Source organism: Coturnix japonica, chromosome 1, assembly GCF_054131305.1.
Source record: "Coturnix japonica strain WE chromosome 1, WE-NBRP24, whole genome shotgun sequence".
Classification (NCBI taxonomy): Eukaryota; Metazoa; Chordata; class Aves; order Galliformes; family Phasianidae; genus Coturnix; species Coturnix japonica.
This window is the reverse complement of record NC_140663.1, coordinates 115589566-115615866: the sequence shown is the minus strand read 5'-3', so window position 1 is coordinate 115615866 and position 26301 is coordinate 115589566. Positions and strand designations below refer to the sequence as shown.

Here is a 26301-nt window from a genome sequence, read left to right as displayed (position 1 = left end):
ATGGCAAGGGAATAGTCAAAATCAGTTTTGCATGTATGAAGATATTTAAGAAAAGAACAGAGTTGCTAGCTTTACACTTGAATTAATTTCTCATGTCCTTGGGATTAATTCAAACTTTCAATGCAATTAGAATATATTAATGATTCTCAGTTGTATTTGAGTATGGGTAATGTGTTTCTCAGCTCTTTTAGGAGAGGTAGGGGAACATGCTAACAAAGTATGTAAATTTGTGTTAAAAAAGGAGTTGAATAAGAAACGTTTCTCTGTGTGAATTTGTTTTCATCCTACTTAAACATATTTTCCCTTCTATTGTGAGGTTGTTCAGCATATTAAATCTTTCTAAAATTTAAAACTCGTCTTTTTTTTTTTTTTCTCCCACATTTACAGCTTTTTTTTTAAAAAAAATGCTACCCTTTTCAAATCACAAAATTGCAGGGGTTGTGAGGGACCTCATGAGATCACTGAGTCCAACCCCCCTGCTATACATATATATATATAACATACAATAGGTCAACCATGCGGGCATCCAGCTGGACCTTGAATACTTTCATAGAAGGAGACTCCATAACCTCTCTGAGCAACCTGTTCTAATGTTCCATCACTCTTACCATAAAGAAGTTCTTCATCATGATTTTTCTTCCTCATGTTTGTACAGAACTTCCTACTTTCAAGTTTTAGGTCATTATTCTTTGTTCCACTGATATGTGCCATCGAGACTGGTCTCATCCATTTGAGTCCCACCTCCCTTTACATATTTATAAACATCTGTCAGAACCCCCCTCAGCTTTCTTTTCCACAGGATGAACAGACCTCAGCCTTTCCTCATATGGAAGATGCTCCAGGCTCTTTTATCATCTTTATGGACCTCTGCTGGACTCCTTCTAGGACATTCCTGTTTTTTTCTGAACTGAGGAGCCCAGAACTGGACTCAGTATTCTAAATGTGGACTCGCATTGGCAGAGTAGAGGGGAGGATAATTCTTGTTTCAGATCAAAATATTAAAGTCATATACATATCACCAATAATTTTTAAGTTGTATAAAAAGGGACTGAACTCTATGTCCAACCATGTGCTTATGCTTGAAATTACATTTCATTGGGCCAGCATGCTTACATTTTTTATCAGAAAAACACTGAAAACTGCAGTAGATACTCTAACACAATAAAATATTGATATTGGCAAATAATGATATTCTTCACTAGATCCTAACTAATTTGAACTGGGGTCATATAGCACCTGTGACTGAAACTGAGCTATGTAAGAACATGAAAATACCTAGACAAATTTGGGTGAGACATGTTTTGTTCTCTCGGTTTCGAACAAGAACAAGTTTCTGCCACGTATTTTCTGAAACAATAAACAGACCAAGACTTGCTGTTGATCATTTCTATGTGACAATACAACTTCTTGCTTCTACCTTGTGCTGAAAAAATGTATATTGGTAGATTAAAAACAGGAAAAATAATACAACAGTTTATTAAATTTTCTTAAATACAAATGCACATTTCCAAAGTTTAGGCATTGCCAGCTTTTAGTAAAGAATAAAATTATTGCATCAGTAATTTTCATTGGCAACTGAGTTTACAATTTTTACTTGTTAAATACAACTTTAAGAATTTAGATTCATTTCTAATGTAAGGCTATTGCACTTTCAGCACTTATGATTCCCATAGTTTAGTGATCATGTTTCCATTCCTGAGAAGAAAGAAACCTTACATTTAAGAACAATTCCATGTGATTCTGCAATGTAAGTTTGTTGGGATAGTGATAAAAAACAAAGCAAAGAAGCAAAGAAGAGCAGTTCCCTTCTGAGCTCTCTGTCTTAAATTCACATATCATTGTGATGCATTCTAGCTTTTATAGCTCTGACTGAAAGGAAGCTAAAATTGAAAGAGATTGATCCAGTGGAAGAAGACCACTTCTGTTTATCAGATTTATGTCTCACTTGTGTTACCATCGACTTACTCTTCTTGCACTCTGCAGATTCAGTGAAAACAGGAATGAAAACAACAAAAAACAACCTCAGTCTCCACTGTCAATGCCTCAGCAATTCCTTTTTTTACTTTCAATGTTTCCTCAATGTCACAAGCATAAATATTTTAAAATTCTTTCCTAGCACAAATCAAGTGTCAGAACAAAGCTCCCAAGACAATCATTTGGCACACTAGGACCTACATGCTACTCCTCCAGAATAATTTTTAACTACCTCATTGCTCCTCAAGAATAAGATTTCAAAAACTGGCAGTAGAAGTAACAGTTATAAAATACTCAGTCTCTTATACAAGCAGAATAGATTATTTTGTGTTTTTTTTTTGTTTTTTTTTTTCCTGGAACACCATTATCCAGCAGTAAACAGAGTCTCAATAGCAGAATAATTAGGGCATCAGAATTTAACAAGGCCTTACTGCCTTGGCCTGGAGACATAAAGCATTTCAGTAAAATACAAATAGACATTTTGATTCCTTTTCAGGCTTTATAGAAATACCTGTTGAGGTGCAGCATGCTTTTGGATGATACCTTCCAGTGTCTTTTCTTGGAGATGCCTACATGGATAAAAGCAACTATATAAATGTTGTTAGACTTCACCTTACACAGTGACTCTTTGAAGCATGTGTCATCCCACTACCACGTCAGGACTAGGCAGCAGGGTGCATGGGTTAGCCCCAGGGTACCTCATCAGAGTTGGGGCAAAGCTGAAGCAAGTCCAAGATCTGAACAAAACCAACCAACCAAACAAGCAAACAAGGAAAGTAGGGACCAAAACCAAATTCTTCCTTCTTAACATCTTTTTTCTTACATCTAATATCTTATTTTGTGAATGTAATTTTGTACATTTCAATCTGCTGGTTAGGAGAGAAGTAAATAATAGCTTTTTACTTCTGTATGTGCTACAGAATTAAAGCAACTAAGTAGAATTAAGTTAGGACCTCATTTTAATTTTATCAGTATCACAGTTTTGTAAATTCAAAACTTCATATCCTGATATTTGTTTTATTTCTGACTTAAAGGAACTGCTTTCATGCATGGGCATGGAGCATTAAATCAATACACAAAGGAAAGAAACTGTGCAACATTCTAATAACTTATGTACAAATGCTTATTAGTCCTTAACACATATGTAGACCTAAATGGGTGAGGTACAAAAAAGTGCTATTTCCTTATTACTTTCTTTTGGCTATTAATAACTGATTCCTGGAATGTATCAGTACAACAAAAGTCAGTGTGAAGTCTTGTGCCAGGATCATTGTCCATTAACTAAGTGTATGCTGCTTCTTGAATTTTAATATTTTTAATGTAAAATATAGCATCATACGATTATATAGATATTCAATAACAGTACACACACACACATTCACACGAATATAGATATAAACAGATAATAAATAAATAAATGTAGCCAGGTAACTGATCATAATACACAACTTGAGCTGCTTTGAGAGATCTTTCTGCCCTTATTCGTCATTGGTCTATTACTGTTTTAATTTGGCCATAACTAGTATAAAAAAGGAATTATACCACCTTTTCCTTCTTCAAAGACTAAACTATGTCTGTTCAGAGTCTTTTTTATGAAGAAGTAATGATTGAAACAACACATTTAACCTTGTGGAGGGCTAAATGATGCAAAGAATATAGTGTTTCTTTCCAAGAAAATAGTATTTTTTATATGTCTTCACAAAGACTAACCCTTGCTCTTCATGCTCAGCAGCAAAATGACTAGTCTGAAAAGAGGAAAAATTACACTACTTAACAAGATATGAAGTTGAAACAAGCTTTCAGAATTTCATTAATGTCATAAATGAATCAATTATTTCTGTATGACATATATGGTTGTCATATAAACAGCCCCAATGAATTATTTTACATTTTATATCATACATCTCTGTGCTTTTGTTCTAAGTTCATAATGAAGTAATCCCAGAAATAAATAAATAAATTCTCATCTAAGCACACTGTGTGTGCTGTAATCAATGTGAGATTGTGCAACAATGACTTAAAGATCTGTTTTGAACAGAGAGCAGCAATTTTCCAGTCAGATGATATAACACATATTTTTAATGGAAGAATGACTTCAAATTCTATGAACTGGACTCATCTAAAACCACGATGCATGTTTGAGACAATGGTAGTATTTAATAGCCAGGTCATTCTTTCACTGTATAAGTACTCTGCCCACTAAAAATTGTCATAAAAAAATAATGAAGTTAGACTTGGAAAACATATTTTGTCTTCAGTTCTATCTTATTTTCCAGAAACAATCTAACTACAACTCAGAGGGAAACATCTCTTTCTGTGAATGGAGGAACATCTACAGGAAAGGTAATACTAGATTGGAAAGACCTCTGATTTCCGACAGGCTGGATCATACAGCACTGTACTGGTCAGACAGTTCCAGGTACGTCATTCTTAGCATGATGCTTGCTGGGTAACTTAGCTCCCCTCTTCTACTGCAGTTAGAAATTAGGCATTTAATGCAGTTTTCTTCCTTAGTGAAATGCCAAATCAGTATTTAAATATAATATCACACTAGCAACAGTACAGCACATACCTAGTATGTTACTTTCTTATTCAAATTATCATCCTTAGAGGCTTTCTATTTCAACAGTCTGCATCTTCTATCTTATATTAAAGAGAAATCTTGACTTTGAGCTTGAAACCCATTTAAAATTAAGGAGCAGAGATAGGCATTTTTTTCTGAAGTCTAACAAGAAAGGAATGTTAAACCTATTACAATATTCCTGATGATCCTCTTAGCAATTGTGACAAAAGAAATCCTGGTAAAAATTATCATTGCAGAAAATACTATAATAAAAGGAAGAGAACAAGCAAATATTCTACATATATAGAATAATTAGTAGGGTAAGTCCTATCAAATTTACTTATAGTTACTTAGAGAAACAACAGCTATTCTGGAATCATCTGTAAAACTTTGTTTTTTTGGTTGTTGTGGATTTTTTGTGGGTTTCTTTTTTGTGTGTGTTTTTTGTCAGTATTCAGTGGTAGGACTGGATGATCTTGTAGGTCCTTCCCAACCCTGTGATTCTATGATTCTGTGATTCTTTTGTTTTCATAACTGGTGAAGACAGTAATTCTTTGGGATTCTGGGGATTCAACTTCTCCCCTCCCCTCCCCTCCCCTCCCCTCCCCTCCCCTCCCTTCCGCTCCCCTCCCCTCCCCTCCCCCCTCCTTTCCTTCCCTTCCCTTCCCTTCCCTTCCCTTCCCTTCCCTTCCCTTCCCTTCCCTTCCCTTCCCTTCCCTTCCCTTCCCTTCCCTTCCCTTCCCTTCCCTTCCCTTCCCTTCCCTTCCCTTCCCTTCCCTTCCCTTCCCTTCCCTTCCCTTCCCTTCCCTTCCCTTCCCTTCCCTTCCCTTCCCTTCCCTCCCCTCCCCTCCCCTCCCCTCCCCTCCCCTCCCCTCCCCTCCTCTCCTCTCCTGCCCTCCCCTCCCCTGCCCTCCACAGCCTAATTCAGAGAGAAGCCCTACAATTTTATCAACAGCCAAAAAAAAAAAAAAAAAAAAAAAGTGTTATTCCATACAGTGTAAACTTTATAGGTGAATGGATAAGTTTGCATTCAGCATCAACCTAATAACAGAAAATAAGATATCCTGTGCCTCAGAATAGGTAGGAGTTTCAGTTTTGATTTAGAATACCTGTAGGAAATGAGAATAGTAATTGTATTTTTCTCTGCGTCACTTAAAAATGAAATCTGTTCAAGCGTGCTGCTTTCGACTTGATTGGACTTTGGGATTAAAGTGTGATAAGAAGGTAACCTTAACTGTAAGAAACCTGCATTTGAATTTAAGACACTGCAAGACCAAGAGTGGCTGAAATATAACAATAACTGATAGATTTCCATTATGCCCTTACCTCTGGCACTGAAATGTTAAAATCCTAGTGACATCTTTAGTGAAACAAAGTAATAAAAACCTTTCAGTGACTGAGATGGGATTGTAGGGGATTAGATTTATTTTAATAATGATGTGAAGCATGATTAAGTTTTGAGAGGAAAACTTAGGAGACATATTTTGTTGTTCTGTGGTACTGTATTATTTATACAATGAAAGATTTAGCTCTGCGGAATAGCAGTTGCTAAGGAGAACCTCAAACTGAAAGCTCTGAAGAAGAAAGGACTTTGCAAAACAATTTGAGATTTCTATTTATATATTTAGGTGGTAAAAACGAAGCATTCAAGCATTCTTCCATCCAAAAACAAACAAACAAATATACAAAAAACAAAACTACAATAAGAACAGAAAAAATCATAAGGAAAGTTTCATCAAGTGGTTTGAAAAATACCACACAAATGTCTTCTTTTGAAATGTAACAGGACTACAATGAAATATACGGGGTGAAAATTTTCTTCTGATTGAAGCCACTCACAAGTCATCTGCCTCCTGTCTACTATTTCTTTCTCTACATATTTTCCTCTTGGAAAGCCACCAAAGTGGTTCAGATATCAAGTTAAGGCTTTCAGTGGCTACAGAAAATCCCAGTCTTTGCAGCCAGCTTCAAAGACATATACAGGAAGATGAGTCTGCTGTAATCAGAACTGGAGACAGAAACCATTTTCTGTGCACAAGCTCTCCATTTCCTTCCCATTGGAAACATGCTCATTTCTCTCTCTCTCTCTCCATTTCTCTGGTCTTCCATCGTCATGCACTTAACAAATACACTAATGCTATAATATGATTGAAATTACATAGTCAGCAAGTTCAGAATTTTCTGCTTTCAGGTTCACAGTATTGAGACTTCTAACATATATCAAGCAAAAATAAAAATAAAAATAAAAATAAAATATATATATATATATTTCTATATTCGTTTATTATTTTTATATTGGTTTTTCTTATCCCTATGAACAGCTTCTTATGCTGTACATCTTTCAGTATGTACGTACATATTTAAGAATACTGGCAGATTTATTTTTGCACCTTTTTTTTTTTTTTTCATCACTTGTTCAAATAATTCTGTGCACTAATTTGTTACAATACAAAAATGTTTTGGGTTTAAATAAGGAACAATTGTTCCTGAGGACAAATAAAAAGAGACTTGATGCAAGAATAAGAAATCAGACTCTTTGATTTAAATTTTACTAGAATAATATATTGTGGCTAGTCCTCTTTTCTAATCTATGTTACACATGAAACTGAGAACTGACATATTACCTAATCCAAGTCCTTCCAAAACATAAGACTTTAAAGCTGTAACTGATTAATTTTCAATAGACATCAAAATAATCCAAATTTCAGAAGTACACTTTGTGCCCATGGAACTTTCAAACTTTTCTCTTTTTAGGGTTACCTTCTTTATTTATGGTAAGCAAATCTTTTACTTTATGCTATAACGTTTTTCCTGAACAGATAGAGAGAAATTAAGACAAATTTTCCACTTTCATGAATGCATTTTATATAAAAATTGAATACTCATTGGATAGTGGCATATGCATAGGTCACTGTGAACCTCCTGTTTATTTCAGTGGAAGCTACAGAAAATACTAAGATCGCAATAGCACTATTTTTCTTGCCAGTGATGACTGCAAGCCTGAATGTTGTGCTTGAAAATATCTGCATGACCATCTGGAACATGTCTCATCTTTCACATTGCTGACAACACTGCTGAAATGCACTACCCAACACCTCACTGTGACCATATCCACTGCTTAGTCTCCATAAGTATTCAGCATGCATTGATCAGTGTCAACAGATGCATTTTTTCCTGCATGGTGTAATTGAATTCAGTACCTTTGATTCATTCGTGCTTCCATGTCAGATTCCATTCTGTAAGACTGCTGCCAGTCCCTCTGCTGCCATCCATCACACAGCAACAAAATGTAATGGGATATTATACAGAGGCTCTGTCTCTACTACTGTACCACCATCTGCCTCTGATGTTGAAGGCCAACATAAAAACTTAGGAGGCATTATTTTCAGAGCAACCTCCATATTTAATTGTGACTTGAATAGTTTCCAAGTAAAGAAAAAAAAAAAAAAAAGTTGAATCAAAGAATGTGTCTTTTCATGTCATTTTCATAAAAGGTAGGGTTTGTAAGCTCAGCTAGTTGGCACCAAATTCAGTTAACTTAAAGAAAAATGAATAGTGTTTCTAGTTACTGAAACTGAGTTTCTATGCACAGTCTAAGAGACCTTATATTTGATACAAATACCATGCGTACTTTTGGATAAGGTTCAGAAAAAAAGAATGTGGTATAAAATGAAAATCTTGTGTGAACAAAATAAATATTTATGAGTCTCTCAGAATTTATATTAAGAAAAATGGCATGAATTTCATAGCAAAGACATAAAACAGAATAGTCAGAGACAGTTTAGATTACCACTTCCTCCACTCGAAAAAAAACCTTTATTCTACTATGCATCATTGACCTTTGCCAGTTGCATATAGCGTCATTGGTTTTACTCACTATATAGCATAGAGAATACTAGAACATCCTGTTGAGAGAAGAATGCCAAAATATGTGTGGGGTAGGAAACAATTGTTGCTGTAGTCACATGAAAAGGGTACACATTGCTGTTAAGAATGTAACAGACATTGCTGTAGAGTGACTGAAGTGGCCAAATATTATGTAATATTAAATGAGCTTTGCAGTGGCTTGAAAATAATAACATTGTTTTGGCCATGAAATGTTAGAATACTCAGATAATTATAATTATTATTAATTTTTAGTAGCATTTCTTCCAAGTAAAAAACAAACAAACAAAACAAAACAAACAAACAAACCCAACAGAAAACAAACCCAAAACAACACTATCATCTGGTAATTAAATGATGATAGTATCCTCAAAGGTATACAATTCTTCTAAATATAGGATTTCTGCCAAGAATGTCTCGGAAGTCTTAGCTCTATAGATGTTGTTTGCCAAGCTGATGTGATTATTCTCTCACTGTTTCATTAATTTGATGTGTAAGAAATAAATATTTGCTGTGCAATTAACTGGAGATTATTATGGTCTAATGGAACTCCCTCATACAAACAGATGTTCACCCTTTAGATGCATAGAAAACACATCAGCACTTGGTGAATAGAATAAGGCTGTGGGGAAAACACTGAGAAAGGCATTTAATTGGTGAACAAAATTGATGCTCATGTAATAGTTTTGGATTAATTTAATTGAAATAGTGAACAACAACAAACACACACACACACACACACACACAAAAAAAACAACCCAAAAAGAAACAATAAAAAACCCCAGTTACCATATGTGCAAATATGATATTTGCTAAAGCTGTGGAAATTGTACTGAAGGTACAAACAGTAAACAAGTGTTGTTTTTTGTTTGTTTATTTGTTTTTAAATACATATTCCTTTCTTCAGTCGCATATATGTGCCTTACATATATTATACTTCATACAACTAAATACATTTCTCTGCATCATAGAACATGATGTGAAGAAATACACTGAAAATGATCAGCTGAAAATTAGCTAGGACTAATGATCTCTCTCTTTTAAATTCTGCATATATTCTATATTCATACTAGCTAACACCACTGGTTCTGGTGTTCTCTGTGGAATTACTGAACATCGCTTGAGAAACCAAACAAGAAGGAAAAACTCCATCCAATTCAAGAAAAAATAAAAAATACAGGTAGAACAGATTTTTATTATTATTATTTCAAAGAAAATGAGTAAAAAAAAAACTGCATTCCATCTTCAAAAAGCGTACAATATGGTTTTTAATACATTTCTCAAACTTTTATAATGTTTCTTTTTTTAAATGTTATTGTTTTGATTTTTTAAATACCAGCCACTATTATAGAAAGTTCCTTGAAAATCTGTAGATGCAAGAACAGATGCAAGAGAATATTTTTCCTTAAGACAGAAAAATAAATTCAAATTGCAGCCAAAAAAAGGATACAAAAGATAAAAAGCCTCATGATTCTTGAGATTCACTTTAATTGCTTTTGTTTGGAGATTCACTTGTTAGTTCTGTGAGACAATTTAAAATACCAAGTTATGTTTAAACACTAAACTATGTAATGAATAGACGCTGAACTTTGATCTTAAGGGTCCAGTTGGTACACATACCTTAATATCAATTTTGTTATCAGCGTTCCTCAATATTACTATGAAATGAAACTTAAAGTAAATAAATGCATTAGAGAAACATTCTGGCTTTAAAGGTCATCATTCGTAAGAAAAACCTCACAAAAATTTATGATTGCACACTGTAAACTAGAGAAAGGAAAAGTGTAATTTCATTCTCACTGCTCAAAAAGCAAACTCCTTTTTCATTAATTCTGCAGTGTCCTGAAGGATTAAGTAGATCAAGAAATGCACGTGTGTTAGTTAGATCTACAGCCTGCAGAAAGTTTAAGCAAAGGCTTCTGTTCTGTAAACGTATGCACAATCACAGAAGGCACAGATTCTTGTGCTTGTAGGAGTCTAGAAAGTTGGGAAATATCTGTTCTTTATAGAATGCACACATAGTAAGTGATAGATTAGGTTGGTTCTGTTTATAATTAGAACAATAGGACCACAAAAAAAAAAAAAAAAAAAAAAAAAAAAAAAGTAGCTCAGAGGGCTAGAACACCTCTCCTATGAAAAGTTTGAGGGAGTTGATCTGTTTAGCTCGGGGAAGAGAAGAATATGAAGAAACCTCATTGCAGCGTTCTGGTACTCAAGAGAAGATTACAAGGTAAAAATAAAAATAAAAATAAAAGGCTATTTAGGTTAGAGTTTAGCTACAGGATCACAGCTAGAGATGTCAGAAGCACTAAGGAGAAATACCACTGGTATTTCTCTAACTCTGTGAGAAGTGACAGAGGAGCAACTTCTTCCATCAAAACTAAATATTGCAGTAAGGGATCTTCCATAGGCAGCAGCATTTCTACCAGGGTTTTATGGCCCCCCGTGGGAGTGGCACATTAGGTTTTGACCATGCTTCTGAAATAAGTCAGAAAGAACACTAGATCTGAACACAGCAAAATGTTCAGTTGCAAGCAAGAAAACTGTCTTCTCTATGGAGATTCACAAAAACACAGACTGTGTTTAACCTCTGCATAAAGTGATAATATTGCAGCTTCTCCAGAATCACAATCTCACTTAGAGGCAATTTGTAGAGCATACAGTATTCTCACAGCAACTGTTTCAAATGATGCAGTGTAGGTACGAGGATGTGGAGAGTTTAGAGGGAACCTGTGCCTGAAGCACTTCTTTCTGCAAAGGGTAAACTGGTCCATGAATTTGCTCTCGCTTTTGTCACAAAATATTAGTTTATCACCAAAATGTCTTCACTGATCTTTAAGAGAAAGAAGTGCAAGGTCTTTAAGAAAAAGAAGTGCAGACAATGTATTAATGTTAGGAAATATAACACAGTTCCCTTTGTAAAAATATTAGCTCTCTCAAGACAGCGCAAGATTTTGTGGTAGAGCCTGTTATGATGAAGCAGCCACAAAAACAATATTTTATCTTAGGGAAAGATAAATCTTTGGTATCTTTTTAAGCAAACTTATCCTGCCAAGTGTAAAAACAGATACTCTAGTCAAAGGATCAAAGGAATACTTACTCATTTAGGGCCCCATGGAGGTCATGTTTTTTCCTTGGTTAGAAGGGTGCTTCTTTTGAGGATTTCAGGATTTCACTGTTTGCTTTCTGTTTAAAGTTGTTGCCATAGGGAACTATGTACCTCTCATAACTCAACTGCTACTAGTAATAAAACAACAGCTGGGGGCAGGCTGTCAACTGAATAAAGTTGTAACAGACAGTACTAGAAACCATTAGGATTGTTGAGGTGAGTATTAAAAGAAATACTGGAATAATAATAAAATTAGTAAAAATACTCAAAACATAATTGCTTATAATCTATGACAATAGCATTACTCCAAAATAGGCAGTGGGTATAGGGCAGAACTGAAATTATGACGAGTGGAAATTTTGTCAAAAGGAGGCATTTTTGAAATTATTTACCACCTATTGACCTGCTCTAGCAAATTATCCTCAGAAAACTTCCGCTAGTCAGTCTGACATCAACCCCTTGCACTGAGAAGCTTCTCTTAAGACATATCAAATCTTAACCATTTAACCTTGTTTTTCTAGCTCTCAGAGTCAAATTCCACATATCTATAATGAAAAGTATGACTTCATACCTAAAAATATTTGAAAAGCTAAACACTTTTTCCAGTTTCATCACAGAAGAGAAAATGGAAAGATTAAAAGCTTAATGCATTGTTTTCCCTTAATACACTCTACAGACTTTCGACAAAGAGGTGAAATTGAACTTGCTACATTCTTCAGTAGTTGACTCCAGTAATTTCAAAATCATTTGTCAGTTCTCCATCATCCATAACACATTTTACATTTGCCTCACTTCTCCCTTTCTTTCTTTTCTCTTCAAACACTTCTGGGAGCTTTAACCATAGTGTTAACAATTTTAAACTTCCTGGTCTTGTACTTGCTAACTTAACAGTGTCCTCCCATCCCACAAAATGAAAGAATAAATAAATAAAGTCTGTATAATTTCAAATTTAGATTGAAAGTAGACTTGATGACAGTAATAGGTCTGTTAGAATACAGACTTAGTTTGGTTTCCCCCAACTACACATACAACTTTGTTCCAGTAGAGGCTATGCATGAGTTTTGGACACCATTAAAAAGAAAACTTCAAGAGATATAAAAAGATTTTCTCTCTTACATTTTTGCAAACATTCAAACACAACCATCTTATGCAAAGTACAAAACAAAAATGAAACCTGAAAAAAAGTGAAGGGGGAAAAAAATAAGTGAAAATATTGTCTACATTTGTCTTTCCTAGTTTCCCCACTCACTCCTTTCATGATAAATTATTGATCATGAATTTATCAGCCACTTTTCATTAGTAAACACTGTTACAGAAAATTTGAATAATCCCCAGTTTTTCTTCTCAATATCAGCATTTACAAACAACAGAAGTATCTATGCCTCTGTTTCTGAAAATACTGATGCTATCAGCGATTGTCTGCTAATGGAAAACATATGTGTGCTCATCACAGACAGAAGAAAAAGATCCCACAAGAGAGATAAATATAATCAGCACATCACTTTATCCATTTACTATCACCCTTCAAGACTTCAGTTTGCCTTCCTTCCAAAACAGAACACAGTAGACAAATACCAAAAAGCATTAGGTTTAGTTACTTTTCATGCATTTTCCTCTAACCTTAAAAAAAAAAAAAAAAATTAAAAATTAAAAAGGCTGAGTTTTATCTCTCCAGTCACTGCTGGTAAGGCATTTTCACTGTTTATTTCACAGAAAAACACATAAAATGTTTTCTGATTAATGTTAAGACCCAGCTATTTTGCAGTTTTATCTCACATGTAAGAATCTGAATTACCTCCTGCTAGGTCATTTGTTTCCCAGATTGCTACTGGCTTCTCCACAGGGATAGAAGACAGTAATTTAGTTGCTTTATTACTAACACCTGTGTTGTTGTTTTTTTTCCTGAGAATATGCTATGTTCATGAGAAAGCCATATTAATTTTCAGGTCCTTATTTTCAAAAGGGTACTTTGTGTTAGAAAAAGGTGGAAGACTGCCAGCACTGGAAAATCTTCATAATATTTATTAAAGGAAAAGGAAAAAGATACAGTCTGACTGTGGTAGCACAAACTTTCATGAATCTCACTGCTAATATAATCCAATTATGAGCAAACTTTATTCTCCAACATTAATGATTTCCTTTTTTCTCAATTTTAAATCTCTCTCAAAGGAATTAACAAAAAGTTATTGTTATAATCTCCAACTTCTGGATATATGGCAGATATCTGAAGTATTACACTGCACCCAGGCCACTCATTTATGTAATAATTTTAAAACCTCGTTTTTTATTTTTTTAAGTGTGGAGTCTGGAGCTCTAGCATCTCAAAAGCTAGTCAGTTTTCTTTCTCTTCATTTCCTTGTGATAGCTGGAAAGAGGAAAACAAACAAACAAAAAGAAAACAATTATGTGAATTATAAGGAGTCAAGCTGCTCCAAAGGGGAGGGGTGGAGGAAAAAAAAGTGGATATTTATTCAACTGCTGGAACTAAATTTTTGGATGTTTATTGGGAGTTGGTTGAGAGAACAGGGAGGACACAATAGCTTCAAGGACATTATGACCTTGTGAGAAGGCTTAGTGAGCAAGAGGGGCCACGGGGCAGGGACTAGGTGGTGAGGGTCTCGAGTTGTCACAGAGTCAGGGTATTGTCAGACTGTTTAGTTGGGTGGAAGGCAGCCAATCATTTGCTGTGCCATGTCTGGTTTATCCAATCGTATTATGCCACGACTGCAGTTGGGATTTAGTTTGTCTGTGCAGTAATAAAGTTGTACTCAGTTGTTAACTCATATTGAGTTGACTCTGAGTTCACAATCCCGCTCCTGCAGATCTTTATAAAATAGAATATAGTTAATGACAACACCGATTTCCAGTTTACAAATAAATCAAAATAAAATATCTAAATGACATTAGTTTCACTTTTTTTTTCTTTTTTTTTCTTTTTTTTGTTACTGATTGCAGTGTTGTAAGGAATCAAAATTTTCAGTCTCTTACAGTAAACAATGCCATCAGATAATTTCATTTGTGCAGCTGTCAAAACAAAACAAAAAACTAACAAAAACAAACTAACAAACAAAAACCAAACAACCACCAACCAAAGATGCACACAAGAAGCAGCTTTGTACTACTTATTTAAAGACACTGAATATATGTGAGTCAGTGGTTTTACATTTATCTTTAGGTTTTCTTCCTTTTTTGTCACTCTGTTTTATATTTCCTTACTATTCTTTTCCTCCTTTAGTTTTCTATTACTATGTGTGAATATAGTTTCTGTAGAGATAAATGTTCATGCTTTCAGTGAGTAAAATATATATTGCAGTAATGAAAGTAAATGGGATTTAAAAGGCATCAGCATCATGCTCTCAAAGTTGAAGTGCTTGTCTTGTTCAACACAAGTCCAACAACACTGACATAAGTGCCACAGCAACTAGCTCTTCAGTGTACAATTGTAGTTTAGACTTACATCCTCCCCCAAAGGTCTGTGGAGTTAACAGCTCATAAAACAAAACCTGTGCAAAAATCTGCGGCTTCATCACTGAACTAATTTATCAGTGGAAATAGAAAAACACAAAAAGTTTTTTCTTTGCACTAGCTGTGGATTTTAAAGTTTGGTATTAATATATAAAGGATAAAATTGTTCTGATTCTGGCTATCTAATAAATTCCCTCAATTTAGGAGGGAATAGAGTATTTCCAGGCCAGAGGGCTGCCATCAGTGTGCATCTCAAACTTCAGTGCAGAAGAGAGCAAAGGAAATAGGGAGAGAGAGGTGAAGCTCAAGAGATGTTCTAACTCTGTAATAGCTTGATTCATACTGCACACCATGTTGCTTTCTGAAATGCAGAATTCTACCTTGTTAAGATGAGGAAGATTTGCAGCTTTTCATTTCTCATGCAAGCTCTGTACAATATCAGGAAAAAATATTTTCATTACAACATTTTTGAGATTGTTTGAGACCTGGTCATGTGCATTAAGACTCCTCTGAACATGTGTGAAGGACTGGCATGAAGTTACAGCTAAATCTCAAAAGCACATACATGATTAGAGAAACTCTGGATTTTTCACATTTGGGTATATCCAGGACCAGAACACTGAGCTTCTGTGTTGGCTTTGGCAGAAGTATTTTGATGTATTAGGTAAGGATTCATGAAGCCTGCCAAAATACAATATTACTGTCTTGCTTGGGTAGTTTGTTAAGCCCACGCATACAATAAGAATATAGAAGAATCTGGAAGAACATTTCATTGCAGAGTTAAAACCATCTCTCTATGTGGACACATCCAGGAGAACAGGGAAGTTCTAGCAGGTTCCACATGCTTATACACAGAAAGTCTCAAATTCCCGATCTCCAACTATTCAGATTAATCCAGAAGTTTAGTTATGCTAGCTTTCCCTAATGACCAGTGTTATAAAAGTACTTATCTCTTTATTTATTAGTAACCCACAGTACCATAGTCTGAGATCATCTGACCATACACAACTGGCTCTAAATTCAACTGGCAAGTTGCAGATTCACTACTGACATACACTCTTGGCAATTTCATCCATACATTCTTATTAAGAGGAAATGTGCAAAAAAATTTGCCTCCAAATCTAACCAAAAAGATTAACAACTTTTTCAACACATAGTGATTACTAAAGAGATGTATGAACATGGAAAATATTCCAGTATAGCTGCATTTTCCTTTTTTTCTTTTTTCTTTTTAGGCTATAAGAATTAGGAACAGCTAAATAATTAAACTAAGCTAGTAGTTCTTGGTCAAATGAGCCTACATACTCTTTCCATGTTTCTCCTGTCATTCATCTCATTTCTCTCCTAATTGTGACTGTGGGGTGCCATTAAAGTATTTGCTTTTAGTGTGAATTTCATTTTTTCTCCTGTTTAGTTTTGGTAACTAGTAGAAAGGATCCTGCAGTGTCTTTAACTTTCTGATAGGCTGAACAATGCATTTCTACACAGACACCCAGCAGGAGTTTATATATCTTGCACTATTTGGGCAAACTGCTGATTTTCTTCCAGACTTCCAGGAGTCACTGGACTTAAAGCAGCCCCTGGATGTTTCTCTGTGGTAGCTCTCTCCCACCTTGTACAACTGATTAGAAAACACAGAGAAATCCTGTGGTCATATGCACTATATTCATGTTCTTGATACCGGCCTGTCCCATCTTACCCGGAGGTCCCCAGACTTGCCTGCTCTGCTACTCTTAGCATTAGGAAGTTTTCTACAATGTTTGTAGATTAAATTTTGCTGAATAAGCCTAAAAGATAAACTAGATGCAGGTTACCTTACTTGTTTAAGGTATGCTAAGGAGATTCTTGCTTTAAGCAACTGTATATTGTAAGGTATCTACCTTGGAGTAGTAGTTGAACTACAAGGCATAGGGTTTTTTTCATACAGCTATATCCATCTGCATTTTGATAGACATTCATAAAACGCTTGATTGATTTTCAAAGATAAGTACTTCCAAATAATGATTGGTGAAAAGCTATTACACTTTGAAACTGTTTACCTCTGCTTTCACGTTGTTATCCATTTTCACTGCTTCAATAGAAATTGGCACAATATTTATTTTCTCATCTCTTGGCGATGCCATTATAAATTTTTAAAACAGATTGCATATTTGTTTTCCATTTAGAAATTATTTAACTATGCCACTCCTCCAGACTACAACCACAGAGCAGTCAGACAGACATGCAGTTGCACTCTTACTTTTCCCATTTAACAAAGTGAAAACGACTGCTAACAGAGCAGCTACAGCCTATTAGATAAATCCATTCATATTTTTCCAGTCCTGTAGGACAATAATTAATCAGCTGGAATATAGGCCTTTTAAATATGCATTGTCTCTATTAATAGTCCTTAAACCAATCATTTCAGCAGATAATTAAAAAGATATTTTTAGATAAATTTCTAAGTTCCCTGACATTACAGCTCAAGCTGGTAATAAGAAACAACACAGGACTGACAGAAGTCTAAATGCAATTGTTCTTATACGTTGTCATATCTCTTGTATTTTAATAAGAGATTTTGGTTCTTATTTTCATTTCCATGAGGTAGTCTTGAAAAAGGTTTACTTTTCAGTGTTCCAGTCTATATCACAGTTGTGCACTGCTTTCTAGAGGAGGAGGTTAGTAGGTCACTGTCCATTTATTAACTTCTTTTAAGTTTCAGAGTTTAAAATTCTTCCCTGACAGCAATTTAATGTGAGGGAAATATATAAAATATTTAAAGATTCATCTCTCTGCACTGCTAGAGAGTAAATCCACTTTTTTTTTTCTTTTTTTTTTTTTTTCCAGAAAGACATTTTAATAGTTTATATTGTATGTCATTAAGTAAAATTTTTAGATTTGATCTTATTTAAGCTCTTCCTTATTTCAAATTCTTCACCATGTTTTGCAGTATGTTATTTTTATAACTACAAAGTCATATTAATGTATCTGGTGCTAGTGGCATAAACAGGGCTTTAAGAATATCAGAGAAATGTATCTGTTGAAAACTTTGCTGTATGCATCATCACTGCCATTAAGAATACTTTTTTGTTTGTTTGTTTGTTTGTCTGTCTGTTTGTTTAGGTGGGCAGCTTTGACTAAACTCACCACACGTAAGATATTCTTGTCCTCTGAGCTGTCTGAAGAAAAACAGTCACAATAGAGTTAAGTTTGAAACTACACAATTAGAAGGTGGTCCGTTGCAATGTCCAGGATGTGCAATGGCAGAAAGGGAAATAAGTGAGTAAAACCACAAGAACCTCCCCTCTAGAAACAAGGTTAAAAACATGCTTTTTGGAGAACTTTAATTTTCAGCTAGGTGCTTGCAGCTGTGGTATTAGCAGTCTCATCTGAGATTTTAAAACCATTCAATTAGCATTCCCCCAAAAAAGTGATGAAGACTGGCATATTGTTTATGATATCTTACCTTGTTAACATTACAGGTAAGTAGATTTTTTCTGTTGTTTTGTTGTTAGCTTTCTAAAACAAACAAACAAAATACTTTTATTCCAGAATTCTTCAAAACCAAACTCATAAAGAAAGGCAATACTAATATTTAATCAATGATGAAAGTGCCAAAAATAAAAAATGTATCGCACTAACACGCATTTTAGAAAGAAAAAAAAAGTGGCTTATCTTCTGTGTGTTATGAATCTATGCTGACATTTTTACGTTTAGGTCAGTAAGTCAACAGGATTTTAGTGCAACTAGATCTTGGAATATTTTTAAAACTGTTTGTGTTCACTTATGCTAACAAATATAAAAGGAAAAGAAAACAAAATATTTGGGACTTTTTTATTTCTTTAATTTTAGTATGCAATATGTATTTCAGATACAAGTCATTTTTTCTTCTCATAAAGTTATTTCATTCATTGATTAAGCTTAGAATGGTTTTCCATGGGTTTTGGAATATTGCTATGAATGTGATGTAGGAATTTTTTAAAGATATTTGCTTTATACTTAAATGAAGAAAGTATCTCAGAAAGGTCTAGTACTCCTATGAGTTAATTATATTTTAAATTGGGTTTCATGATAGATCTCAGAAAACCAAATCCCTTTAAAGTACAACACATTTATTTCTGAACATACATTTCTTACATGTCTTCTAATCACAAAAATTCTAGTAAATATAACATATAAAAGCATTTGTTGTCTGTGTTCTGTAATGACTTTCCAATTTTTTAAACTCAGTAAAAAATTTATATTTGCATATGACAAATTGCTTCATTTCAAAGCAGTTCCACAAATATAAAATCATTTGTAATGGAAATCTGGTTTCATCTCTTCAGAGTGAAAATGATTCACTTCACAGAATTATGAGAAAATAAATTGCTTTATCTGTTTAAATCTTTATTATGGCGTTAAAATCAAGCTTTACTTTATTATTTCTGTTAACTGACTACAAAGGGAGAATAGGGTTAAGTGTTGGAGTTTCAGTGTGATCACTTAAAGTTTAAATAACTGACTTTGAAGCAGACTTGTCTTGTGATCTATTAGTTAAAATTTTGAAGAATTTAAGATGGGACAAATGGAGAAAAGGTTTAGTCATGTAAGTTGCTAGAAATTGTGAGACGTCACTGCTAGCTCATCTGTTATGGCTATCAAACATTATTCTGCTATTCACAAAAATTTCCCATTGTTCATCCTTATGGATCCAGAGGATGATCAGAGAGCTTGTAGAAAGGCTGAGGGTGGTGGGCTTGTTTAGGCTGGAGAAAAGAGGACTCCAGAGAAACTTCACTGTGGCTTTTCAAAACATAAAGAGAGCTTACAACAAAGATGAGGATTTTTTACCCTGTCTTCTGGTGGCAGGTCAAGAGGAAACAGTTTTATTCTGAAAGATGATAGACCTAATGGAATATAAGGAAGAAACATTTTGTGATAAAGGTGATGAACAGGCACTAGAACAGGCTGCTTAAAGTGTGGATGTCCCATTCCTGGAAGCATGCAATGCCAAGCTGGACGTGTTCCTGGGTAGCTTGATCTGGAGGGTGGCTGCCCTGCCCACAGCACATGGCTGGAACTAGATATCTTTAAGACCCTTTCAACCTTCTGGTAGAAGGAATATTTAAATGTATTATCAGCTTAACCTTTAGAATTCTTTCCATTTAGTACCTGAGTTATCTTTTTCATTGCAATCTAATTTTAAGTAATAGGTGTTTTTGTTGCTGTTGTTGGATTGTTGTTTGTTCTGTGGGTTGTTTTTGTGTTGGTTTTTTGTTTTTGTTTTTTTACTTTACCATCTCAAGGCACAGTAATAGATGTGTTCAGGCATAATTCCAGTCTGCACAACAGATATATACAAGAAATGACCCTCAAAATATCCATCATCTATGGATTCTTCACCCTTCTGCGTTAGTTCTACATATGGTAATTTTATTTGCACACACAGTAGCCACATAAATTTTTACAAAGAATTAAAAATAAAATAAAATAAACAGCAAAGAACCTAGATATGATGTCAAGAGTTAATGAAACAAAAAAAAATATTGAAATTTAAGGTTTTGGCATTTACAGAAAATATCGAAAGTGGTGAATATGAGTAAACTTGATTATTCTATTTTTCTTAGTACAAAAATACAGTATATTATTGCAAAACTTTTTATTGCTGCATTCATTTCATTTTTCATTTGTACTTCATTTAATTATAATTTCATTTCCTTGCTTGCAATTATTCCTGCACGAAACAAGTTGTAATCAAATATTTAAATAATGATGTATTGGACTAAGAAGAAAATTACTAGTACATTAACCTTCCTTTTAATAAATGTGATTATTAAATAATTCTTATTTACAGCTAGCAGTGGGCCAGAGCTCTTGGTTTTGCAATATCCCAAAGATGCCAGTGTGCTCCTTAACTCCACTGTGTGGATGCTGTGTGTCTTTGAATACCCCAAGAAGAATGAGGAGCCAGTTGTGTACTGGAAAAAGGGCCCCACCTGTGACAACCAGCAGAGCCTTCGGTCAAGTTCAGGATCAGGCAGGCCACACATACACATTACCAAGGATATACCCAGGGGATTCTCTATCTTAAAACTGAGTAGTGTTGACAAGAATGACAGCAGCTCATATTTCTGTGATGAGATACTAACCCAGAAAACCTATGGCAAATGGAACCAAGCTGACAGTGCTCGGTAAGAGGTATCTGATAGTCAAAGAAACTGTATTAATGGATGCAAGGTTAATTAAATATTACATCAGTTTTACTGATTTTTTGTTCCACCACTCAGTGCTGTGAGAAGAAGGATGGGGAGAAAGCAGTCTACAGTAGTGACCTGAGGATCTGACTGTGCAATAAAACAAGAATTCAATAATATATATAATGTACATGGAATGTTTTGTATATTATAGTATCTTTGGTTAACCTATATAATATATACATTATATATTTAGAATTTTAAATACATTTTCTGAGTATTATTCACAAACATTTACTGAAACTTTACTTCGCTCCATACAAAAATAAAAAATCCATGACATTCATTTTTCATCATTTTCCTCAGTCCTTGTGTGCCAGCAATATTGTTTTGAAGTATGCAATCCATGCTTTAACCTCCAGGTTCTGAAAAGTTAATAGTAAATTAAGCAGCATACATGATTTTAGAAAGTATGTATGAAAGTAGGGATATGAAAGAGCAGGAGATTCTCTCCTTATAATTGTAAAATTATTTTCAGCACCTTATAACTCCTCTCTTAGCCTCAATTTATATAAACAATTTCTGTAATTCTGAAGGGGACAGTGACCTCAGTGACTGAGGTAAATAATTTTACAGGAGCCAAGTTTTTTGCTTGTAGACTTGCAGCCATATCTGACTAGTGCATACTAAAGGCTGCAAAGCATCTCTCTGCTGCTAGATTTCACTTTATAATTGCCCAGTTCAGTTCTTCAGAGTCCCTAAAGAAAAACAGCTGTCAATGAAATCTTTCTGACTTTCACACCATATTCATATGTTTATTTACTAAAAAAAAAACCCCAAAGCATATTTTACATCATAACTTAAGTATGTGAAATATAATAAAGATATTTTTGGATCTATCACCTGTGAAATTTGTTTACTATTCATTTTCTAATTAGCTCAGAGCAATATAAAATATTCATCACTGAAGTAGAAAGAAGGTAATAGTTCTTTCATGAGAAGTATAACCTTTTAGTCTGGGAAAAAAAAAAAAAGAAAAAAAGGAGTGAAATAAAATGTGATACAGACACTGTGCTGGCTAGTTAGTTTTCACTAGTACTTCAAATTAAATCATATCAGAAAAGAAACTATTTCTTAATTTTTCAAATACTTAATTTTCTTCCTTTTCATTTCAGATTTCATATGCAAAGACTGCATAAGTTCAGAAACAACCTGGTGGTGCTGGTTCCTTCTTCTTGGATACACTCTCTTTGTCACCACGGTTATTATAGCTTACAGAAATACTACAGACCTAAAGATGGGTGGCATCTTTTAATGGAATATAAGTAAATGAAAGAAAGATGATCATGCAGCTATGGCAAAGTAAAAAAAAATCTGCTTCTATTCTATTAACCAAAGATTTAGAGGTAGAACCCCCTGTATTTGGATATTAGAGGGTATGACTATAAAAGAAGGCTCTGGCAGTGGAGATACATGGAAAAGTAAAAGCTGCCATTTACAGAGCTTGCTGACCACTGAGAAGCTATTATTGATGTTGCCAAATAATCATGAGTTATTATTTTCACCTGGAAGTGAATGAGAATTAATCTCTTAAATGATTTGCAGTTCAAAACACATCCTGCTTCCTCCATACTTTTTGGACTCCAGCTCCTAATTTTATAAGCTCCACCAGGCATACAATAATGTCTGCTTATGTTTTATTTTACATGTTTCAACCAACCAATGAGTCATGCCAAGGCTTTATGCCTACTCCCACCCACTATTTGGGACAGGTCCCTACCTGACATTTCCTTAGCCAGCAATGAAGCACACTGACAACTCAGAAATACTTTTGAAGAGAAGAAAATATTTTTTGAGATGCAATTGTCTAAGCCCAGAGTGATTTCTTATACTTCCCATGATATTTTAGAAATCTCTTATCTTTCCTAGTTGTGGCTCTTTTCCTAAACTCGTAATCATTTTAATCAACCTGTTCTTATGGATCCAAAACCAAAAAGATAGTTTTCAAATAATAGTACTATTTTGGTCATACTTGGGAATACACTTTATGTGAAGGAAACCATTTGGAAGGGAATAAAGCTGAACTATGCTATAACATGATGCAAATTAGAATCTCAGTCTCTGAAGGCATGGGCAGTACTAAAATGGGCTCTAGTTATAATTACAAGATCCTTAATTACAAATGCATAAGATGGCAATTTATGAGACATACAAACTTCCTTGTTCATCACCAATAACCTCTCCCAACAAAAACAATATTTTGGAGTCCTTAGAATTTAACTGATGCAGGCTAAATTGAACCAAGAGGTAACTAACTTAACAGGCTATCAGCTTGTACAGTTAAAAGGGCCACTTAAGTGTTTCTGAAACTAGAGTTGTAGCGACAGCACCCACTCTGCTAATTTCATCATCAAAAGATCCAGCACCACTGACAAGTTAAAAGACCTACGGACATTTACAGTATCTTATTGCCCTTCTGAGTCAAGTAAGGTATGGGTTTTGTTTTCCTTAGAAACCAATTGTTAAGTGCTGTTACTTCAAAGCCACATCAAAATCAGAAATGTTCACACAGTTTGGGCAGTAAACAAATAAGATATGCTAAGTCACAATAGCAGTAAAGCCTGTCAAAATGTACTTTTGCATCTAAATATACAAAATCAGCCAAGTGAATCTTTCCTAAAATAAGTCACTGTGAGTACAATTAGTGGTATAAAAATATACAAGATCTTGCAGGAATGAAGTTAACTTTCTTCACTGAGAAAGCTCAATGAAGAATTGAGCTCATAGAGTGCTAAGTTTTGGATGTGTGGTTAAAACAGTATTGATAGCATACCAATATACTGGCTGAACAGCATTTGCATGGCAGTAAGTCATTTTCCTTTTCTCAGTCTACTTCCTCAAATTGATGGCTGGGGGTGATTGAGTGACGGTATGTGAATGCAGCCAGGATGACAGGCCACATCTGACCAAAGGGAATATTACACAACATAATATTGTGTTCATCAAAAAAATCAGATGTAGAGGAAGAACAAAGGGTTTTTGTTGGCTAAAAAGATGACCATTGGTCTCTGACTGGCTTTGCATCACTCTGCTGGAGGAAGGTGGCGAGTGATTTTCCCCAAAAAGTTTTAGGACTTTTTGGTTGTTTATTTTCTTCCTCACTCCTTCATCTACCAAACTGCCTTTACTTCAACCCAGAGGATTTCTCATTTTTGTTCTTCTTTTCCTCTCTCCTGCCCTGCTGAAGAGGGGTTGGTGAGTGAGCAGCTTTGTGAGTGTTTGGCTGCTGGCCAGGGTCAAGGTAGCATAGCAGCTAAAGAGAAAGACACTGACATTTTTGAAGTCAGGGAGTCTATAACTTCTTACAGGTCATTTCTTCACTAAATGACAAATGTGCCATATCATGAAAATGTGTATAGTGTCAAAATCAGAGTATGAAATAATGAAAGAGGTACTAGATCACTCAAAAGCCCCTTGGCATTTTGACACTTCTAGGCCACTGCTTAAATTTGGTATGTCAGGGTTGGCTGAGCCCTTCAGGTACCTTCTGGAAGGAGCTGCTATCTCAGGAAGAAGTCACACTTGTCTTTTCTTAGCTTAAATTTCTCTTGTATTTCTCTTTACTTCTGTCAAACTTTTTTCTTTTATTTTTTTCTGTTCTTCAAAATCAAGACTAGCGCATAGCAATGTGCTATTCCCATGAAACCTGCATGACAATTGTACATATTTTATGGGGAAGTCATTAGAGCTGTCAGTTCTGGATTCTCCCCAAAAGAAAATATCCATCACATCAACTCTCTAGAAAGATCACTTAAGCTACATAAGAATACAGGATAAATTCAAAAAAGAAAAAACCTCTTTCTCCCTAAACAAGCTCTATGTTTAATTAAATTAAAAGCATTTATACACCTTAAAAGATAAGTACCAAGCATTGAAGAAATATTAAATGAGATGCTGATTTACAGTCAGACTCACACTCTACTTCTTGAATAAAGTGAAAATTACCATTATTCCACTACCTGTAAACATAAGTTCTTGTGTCACTGTGATTGTGATATGCAACTTTATGAACAATTCAGAACAAATACTCATTGTTATCTTATTGAAATTAAGAATATATTCTCTAAAAAATAAGGTACCTAGTGGGGGAAAAACAAACAAACAAAAAACACTAAAACATTTTAATAGTTTAACAATATATTTTTTGGAATATTGCAACAGATTCACCAACGCTGTAAAAAGTGCAAGAATGATTCAAGAAACACAAATAGCAGCACTACCTTGCCAAGTGAATGGACTTATGATAAGCCATCCAAACCCGTTAATAATGGGTCTAACCAAGAATATGAAGATATGTCACTAGTAAGAACTTTCAGTCACATTGAAAGGAAAGTGATACGAAAAAAGAAGCCTCACAGTTGTAACCATGATATGTGAATGATGTGTACTACTTTGGGATACAGAAGAAACATACACACAAGCCATTGTGAACTTGGAATCTTCTTTCTTCAAGATTTTTTCATCTATTCATGTATATACTTCAAAACTAATGAAATTAGCACTCTATACAGATGCAAATGCAATGATATTTAGTGTGCACAGCTACTACTTTTAAACCTAAAGCTATTAAATGGCAAGAAAGCTGATCGTATATGCTTATTTAATTTTTTTCCATTTGAAACTCAAGGACACATTTGGAATTTTTTATCTGGCTTAAAACAGCTTTTCCTTCATCAAAGCAATGGTAAATTCTATATTACAGTATCTGTCTGCTGCTGAGATAAATTAAATAAATAAATACATAAATAAATTTTGTCGTAGAGGAATTTCTCACATGGTCCTGATGTACTGCCTGACTTTATTTCCAGCTCCTTATCCTTTCCTCATATTTATACATCCCTGCAACTGCTTTCACTTTTGGCTGTGTAGCCAGCTATGTCACTGATTTAGTGCACATCTGTACACACCTCTCTCAAAACAATGAAAATACTGAATGTGTTTTTAATAGTTCTAATTTCTGAATAAAACAGAATAATTACTGATGAAGAGCTTGTCTTTGCTGCTCTTGTTCTGGAATATCTAACATTATATAATGTAAGCTATTTGGATTAAAAATATCTTTAAAAGTTGTTTTGAAGTATTTAGAATGC

The 26301-nt window shown here is 34.5% G+C and overlaps 1 pseudogene; it reads left to right on the top strand.

Annotated features, from left to right (window-relative positions):
* Nucleotides 1-20801: 20801 nt before the first annotated feature.
* Nucleotides 20802-25683, top strand: LOC146762660 (uncharacterized; annotated as a pseudogene).
* The last annotated feature ends 618 nt before the right edge of the window (nt 25684-26301 follow it).